At 26.3% G+C, this 7,756-nt stretch overlaps 1 non-coding gene across 1 annotated transcript; it reads right to left on the reverse strand.

Annotated features, from left to right (window-relative positions):
* Nucleotides 1-6,430: 6,430 nt before the first annotated feature.
* Nucleotides 6,431-6,502, reverse strand: TRNAQ-UUG (transfer RNA glutamine (anticodon UUG)). The gene has a single exon. It is a non-coding gene; the product is annotated as a tRNA-Gln (tRNA).
* Between the last annotated feature and the right edge of the window lie 1,254 nt (nucleotides 6,503-7,756).

Here is a 7,756-nt window from a genome sequence, read left to right on the forward strand (position 1 = left end):
TTCTCAAAATAAATAGATATACTCTCCGCTTCAATTTGTTTGATATACTTTCATTTTTATTTTGTTTTATTATAAAATAGTGAATCTTTCACTTTCATTTTTTCACTTAATATATTTATAAAATTAATGAATATTTAAAAATACACAATTTTACTTAAAGAGATTAAATAAATTAAAACTAAGTAAATAACTTTTTGCTTTTAGCATGTTGTAAGTCCGTAAATAACGAGAAAGAGAAGGAAGGTTCTAGTGAGATTGAATTTTGAAATGGATATGTCGAATTTAATGTAACATTTTATCTTGTTTTGTTTTATCTTGTCAAATCAAACTTACTTTAAATTAAAAATTACCGTAACATTGTGGTTTGATTTGACTTTGATATGGTGTTAACTTTATTTTTTTTTTTAAATCAAAATAATTTATTTAAGCATCAAACGAATAGTGTTTGAAGTCCTAATTAGTTTAATTAAGTCGAACAAATTAAAACAGGTAGAATATTTCTTTTGGAGATATGTGTAGACTAGTTATTAAGTAGAAATGGTCCCTTTTTAGAACTGGGATCTATTTCAATTCAAATCAGGCAACAACTTATATAATATTAATTATTAATTCAATTTATTTACGTAATAGTTTTGACTTGAACTCTATCTATATAAAAATTAAATTTCAGGCTTAGTAATTAAAATTACTAGTTAGTTTGACGATATTCAAAACCTATCAAATTTAAGTTCTCAGACCGCTTATAATATTTTATACGTTTTATTCTCATATATAGGTTTCTCATTTGGTAAATATCTCATATATAAATTTATTTATAAAAGTTATTTACAAAATTGTGACCAACTAATCGTTGGGGCCTGGGGGTAGATATACTTTCTATAACAAAGATAGTGTGGGCCCTGCGAATCTAAAGTGATTAATGGTTTTGATTAAGATGTTTAACTATTTTCATGGGCAAACTGAAATCACATTAATTAAGTTAGATCTTAATTTTAGCATATTTAGCATAACGTAAGATGCGTGTATATAGCTAATCTGAAAATTATGAACCGAAAATAGTAGGTTAAAACAGCAATTAAAGGGTAGAAACCGAAACACAGTTTTAAAATTAATTGCAGATATTTATTGTCCCAAACTACCAGTGCAATTAAAAATTTAAATCTGTATTAATGGTAGGGAAAGTGATGGCTCGTTAATGTAATTAGGAGTAGTTTGGTGGTTGGTATAATAATTTTAGGATAAACTATAGGATTAATTTATCACACGTTTAGTTGGAGGTATTAGGTAATTCTTGGATTATTTATTCCATTATTTTTTTTCATAGTGCCATAATGCCATATACATGGGTGAAATAACTTATCTTGAGATACCTACATGGGTTGTGGGAGTCCGGAGCCTAAAGGGCAAAAAAAATTGTCAAAAATTCCAAAAGGGCACATCACTTTTTATTCTAGCCAAAAGGGCAAAATCGCTGCGTCAGCAACGATTTTCCTCTGACAAAATGACGAAATAGCAGCGATTTCGTCTAAAAAAATTTTTTAATTAAAAATCGCTGCCACAGCAGCGATTTTGTAAAAAAAAAAAAAAAAATTCTAATTAAAAATTGCTGCGATTTTGTAATTTTTTTTAATTAAAGATCGTTGCTTTTTCTTTAAAAAAACTAAAACGGCACATCAAAAAAAAAATTAACCAAAAGGGCTTCTGACAAAACAAAAATAAAAATCGCTGCATATTTTCTCAAAAAAAAAATAACTTTTTTTCTTCAAAATCGCTGGTATAGCAGCGAATTGGTTAAGAATTAAATTTTTTTTAAAAAAAAAATTAATATTCTTTTATTATTATTTATGATATATAATTCAATTTTCCTCATGCTTCAACAATTTTATTGAGTATACTGTCGTCTTGTTTATTATTTTTATATTATTAATAAGTAATAATAGGCATGAAAATAATAGCACTTGGCATGAAAAACGCTGCCCCTGCAGCGATGTGTAAGGAAAAAAAAAATTCTGACTTAAAATCGCTGCCACAGCAATTTTTTTATTTTTTTTTTACAATGGCAGCGATTTTTAATAATAATAATAAAAACAAAATTTAACAAAATCACTGCTGTGGCAGCGATTTTTAATAATTTTTTTTTTTTTTTTTTTACAAAATCGCTNTAATTCTTGGATTATTTATCCCATTATTTTTTTTCATAGTGCCATAATGCCATATACATGGGTGAAATAACTTATCTTGAGATACCAACATGGGTTGTAGTGTAGTTTGAGACTGTTTTATCCTTAACCAGAGATCTCGGATTTTAGTCATGAGTATGGAGAAAATCTTATTGGGAGCGCTACCCCTGAATGGACCCTGCAATGCGTGATCCAGATTTTATCGGGGCTCCAATATGGACTTTGAACAAGTGGAAAAAAAAACTTATCTAGAGACAACTTATCCCGAGATAATTAATGTCAAAATAACTTGTTTCCAACCAAACGACCCCTTAGGATTATTGGAGAGTTAAATAGAATTACGCCACAAATTTATGATATCGTTGAGTTAAAGATGTGATAAGTTATTCGACGCTATTAATTAAATACTAAGTTAAGTTTAATTAACTGGAAATTTATAATGTTCGTATTAGATGAACATAATTAATTAATTCGACTGGATAGCTCGTATTTTCTTTGAATATTGAAGAAAAATGGGTCTAAATGGACCAAAACATGTTCAGGTTGAGACGTAATTTTTATGATTTTTGTTATTATATTTTTAATACTAATAAAAAATATTTGGAAATGACTTTCGTGTACTCATGAAATAAAAAAAATAAAAAAAGAAATAGTGTACTCATGAAATAAGAAAAGAAAGAAGCAAAGATTAGCTTTAATTTGTATCTCGCAATTTCGCACCAGATAATTCGTTCAGTTTCATAGTCTTTTACGTTTAAATTTGTTTGCATGATTTTTATTTTAGAATCGAATTTTTAAGAAGTTTCTTTTTTAATTATTAATTTTAACTTAAAAATATGTATAATATATGAAAATATTATTCAATTTTGTATCTTAAAGGTGTTATATAAAATGTTTTTTCAAATAAATCTTTTTTAAATAAATGAAAAAGTAAAATAAGACAAATAAATTGAAATAACTGAATTATTGTGATGTATAATATGAGTAATGATTAGGAGTGTTAAAAGAATATGAAAAACTAATCAAACTGATCGAACCTAGCCGAATCCAATCAATTTATGTCAATTTTTCAATAAAATCGCAGACTTTTCTTTAAGTGTAGAACCACTCCGAACAATTGGGATGGTCTTTTTAATTTATGAAAAATTGAAAAATTCTCACGTGTATGTAATATTTTTATATATTAACAATATGTTAAAATTAGTATATAGTATATTTTATAAGTAACATTTTTCTATAAATATAACCTAGTAACTGGGCCTTTGTTGACTGGATGACTTTAGGTATTTACTCTTTAATTAACCTTTAATTAGATTAGATTTAAAATTAAAAGATATTATAATAGATACTCTATCAAACAATACATCAAAACCTATGCAAACACTCCTCTAAATATTTAAGATCCAATAATGCAGCAACAAGATTTTACATTCTTGACTTCTTGATAAAGAATTGAAGTGCTTCTTCAAGAATATATTTGCGAAAGAAATATTTTAATAATGATATATTTTGAGGTGATATTCTAAAAGAAAATAATAAAATTAACCAAATCATACCGATAAAAAAAATCCAATATGATCGAAATGATTTCAAAAAATTAATTTAATTATATATTATAAATTATTCAAACAATTAAAATAATATAATTTTTTAAAAATAACCAAACGAATCGTTACATCCCAACAGTCCAACTAATGATGATATATGTAAAGCCTTTTGCAGATATTATTTGTAACAAAGGCCATGTGCTTTCACCAAACAGAAACAAAATAAAGTCATTAATAATTAGTCATATATGGGGCCTATATATGTGCTGTATTATTATTATTATTATTGTCAAAATGGTGCATTCACCAAACAGAAACAAAATAAAGTCATTAATAATTAGTCATATATGGGGCCTGTATATGTGCTGTATTATTATTATTGCCAAAATGATGATACGGCCAAGTACTAAAAATGCCATCAACTTGTATCTAAAGTTCCTCTCCCACACGTCCTTGTAATAACATACAAAATATATTAATCAGAAGAACTCTCTAGATACCCAATAATGCATTTAGAAAAGATAAAGGAAAATTTATACAAAATTTTCGAACTTCGATGATTATCTCGTAATTTTAGAATAAAAGATCTTATAATTTATTTATCTATATTTATTTATATTTTAACACAATCACTTGATTGAATATGTGGGAATTGAAATGAAGTTAATAGATATTTCAATTTAAACTAACAATAAAGTATAAACGATTTATTAAAATTTTCTATAGGAAATAATTTACCATTGATTACCAATCAAGGTACTTATTTAAAAGAAGATATATTTAATAGAAAATTGGAGATTAAGGTCTAACTAAACATTGGAGACAAGAAAAGCACTAATCATGTTTAAGTTAGAATTGTGACCTTTAAATTTTAATTAAAATCCTGAATGATAAGTTTAAATATTTAAAGAATTGAACTACGGCACAAAAATTAAAGTCTTTGAACTTTTAAGTTGCTCCTTTTATTGAATTTTCCTATTATACAAATGAATTTTGTTTTTGCTAATCCACATTAATACAACTTTTTGTTCAACTTGGCAAATGAAATTCAACGATGCATTTAAATATAGAACAATATAACTAAACAATAAACATCATAGACAGTAATATTTGATTAAACATCAAAGTTTTGAATAATCTTCTATGTGCCAAAAGTTTAAAACAGTAATATTTGACTAAATTATATGTAATTATTAAAAGAACAAACATAAAATTTCTTAACTCCATCACAATTTCAATCGCGTAATAATTATCAATGAGACAAAATCTTTGTCTATATTCTTTTGTCGTAGCTAAGAAGAGAGAATTAAATGGACAAATTGATAGGAGACTAGTGCACTTTATGATCTTCCAAATGTGTGGAGCAAAAAAAAAAAACGAAGAAGTAACAATTTCCATTGAGTAGGAACTTTGTCCATTTAATTCTATAGGGTATAGCAAGTTGGCCTTTTAATGATAGAATTTTATTGTTAGGAGTCGTTTGATGTGAGATATAAAATATAATAATTTTAGGATAAAATGTATGATTATTTTATCATGTATTTGGTTGGAGGTATTAGATAGTCTTGAGACTGTTTATTCTGCTATTTATATTATAATGATAGAATAAATTATTTTATATATATTGAAATAACTTATTTCGAAATAATTAATTTCATAATAATAACTTATTTTCAACCAAACCATCCGTAAGAATCTTAGATCTCATTTTTAGTGGATGAAGATAAATATTCAATTTGTGGAATCATCTCAAGAACAAGACAAAATTGATTTAATTAATTATTACGACTTTAGAACAGAACTAAAGAATATTTTAGAATATGCCGCACATCTATATATAATATTTATACTTAAAAGCTCCTGAACTTTAGGCTAAGTGCCTGTATGACCAAAAAAATATATTAAAGAAAAATGAGAAAGTATTTTTGTTTTAAAAAAAATTCTCAGATCAATAACTACTTTTAAATAAAGTAATTTGTATATGGTTAATTTTTGTTAAAAACTACTTTTGAGTATTAGATTAAAAAAAAGAGTATAAAATTACAGAGTATTTTTTTGTTAACCTCATTAGTCATAAATTGTATCTTTCGAATTTTTGAAAACGATCTGACATTCTTTTTATTTATTATTTTTGTTAATTTCCCAAACATATCTAATTATAGAAACAAAAGGAGAGACTGACCCCAATGTTACTTCTTTAAACAAATTGTATTTTTTTAATTTTTGGGAACTATAGAAAAAAATTTATTTATTGCCGTGTCCTTTTATTTCTTTTCTTCTTGTTGTGGTTTTGTCATTCATGTGTCAAAATGAATAGAAATGAGCTAATAAATGGAGATTGAGATTTGACACACAAATTCTTTCATACACTTGAACTAACCAATCACAAAACAATTTCTTCCCAAAATTTCACGTCATCACAATTTTAGAGTAATACATTTAAGCATTACTTGAACCGAAGGTCTCAACATCTCTATCTTCACAAGGTAGGAATAAAGTTGCGCATACACCACCCTGCTGACTTAATAATTTTTATTGTTAGTTGTATCATACATATATGTGAATTGAAAACAATAGAAAGTTTTATTAATATATAATGTAATCATCAATAGCCAACTGTTTTGTTAGTGATGGATTTTATAATTTTAGATTTTTATTATACATTCTATTAAAAAGGGAAATAAATAAAACTGAAAAAAAAAGAGGTCCTACCGGGAGTCGAACCCAGGTCGCTGGATTCAAAGTCCAGAGTGCTAACCACTACACCATAGAACCATTAAGCTATTACACTTTGTTGTTTCCTAATTTGGAAAATATGTAAATGAAATGTGTATGATGGAAGTTGTTTGTATCGAAAATATCTTTAAACTTGGCGTGAATTTTGCTCCCCGAACTTGTGTGAGTTTTAAAAACACCCCTTTATTTGCAACATGAGTAAAATACACCCCTAAATTTTTGCCAAGTTTAGGAGTGTTTTGATCAACAATTCTCTCAACTTTTTATTAAGACTCTCATGCTCCTATAAGAGTTTGAGACCATCTGCTATGTTATGTTACAGCTCGGAGGTATATCTAAGTTTAGTTAGTCAAGTAAAGACTTTTTATAATGTTTAATATGCATTTTTTCGAAATAAGACGGTGCCTACTAGCTAGTGGGACTACTTGATATTTGAAATTTTAATTAAGAATTGATAACTTGTTAAATAAGTGATTATTCAAGTGGTTTTTAAACATATCTTAATTTATTTATTTTGTTGGTACACTGGAAATACGTTAAACGTATCTGAATGCTAATCAACTAGTTGCCACAAGCATTATCTAAATCTATGGTCGGAGCTTAATAATATCTATTATTAGCCTACTTTAAAAAGACAGTTTAACAAAAGACAAAAGAATAAATAAATTAAAATAGGACGTTGAATTTGGTCATGTAACTATGTTCTTAAACTTGTTGGTACACATGATAACATAAATTTTTTTATGTTTAATCATACAAAAAATAATACATATATATGCCACAGAATAATTAAACATAATTAAGACCGTACACTAAATTGTTTATGAATTGTGATCAATGATTAATCATTTTTCTTATAATCACTGATGGACACCTAGGTGAGAATATTTTATTGAGGAGCAACAGAGTAAGGGATGAGAAGATATTGTTAATATAGTCCTATTAATTATTTTATCAGATCGTCAATTTTTTATTTATACCTCTTCAAATTTTTTTAATGTTCAGTTCTATATACTAGATACGAATTCAATACTTAAAGTTTATGATTTCTACAGGTTATATCAACCTAAAATTAATACTATGACAGAGAGAGTCCCCGAACTCACATGAATCTATAACCCACAATATATACTATATATAGATCTACCCTTACTATGTAAACAAGATAAAAAAAAATTCAGACGACATAGAAATTACATCTTATAAGAAAATTAATAATATTTCACTTTAATAAGTACTATCTCGTAATGTTATATCACTTTCTAGTTCGTAATCTTTTATATTTTGCCCATT

The sequence above is a fragment of the Solanum stenotomum genome, chromosome 12 (assembly GCF_019186545.1).
Source record: "Solanum stenotomum isolate F172 chromosome 12, ASM1918654v1, whole genome shotgun sequence".
Classification (NCBI taxonomy): Eukaryota; Viridiplantae; Streptophyta; class Magnoliopsida; order Solanales; family Solanaceae; genus Solanum; species Solanum stenotomum.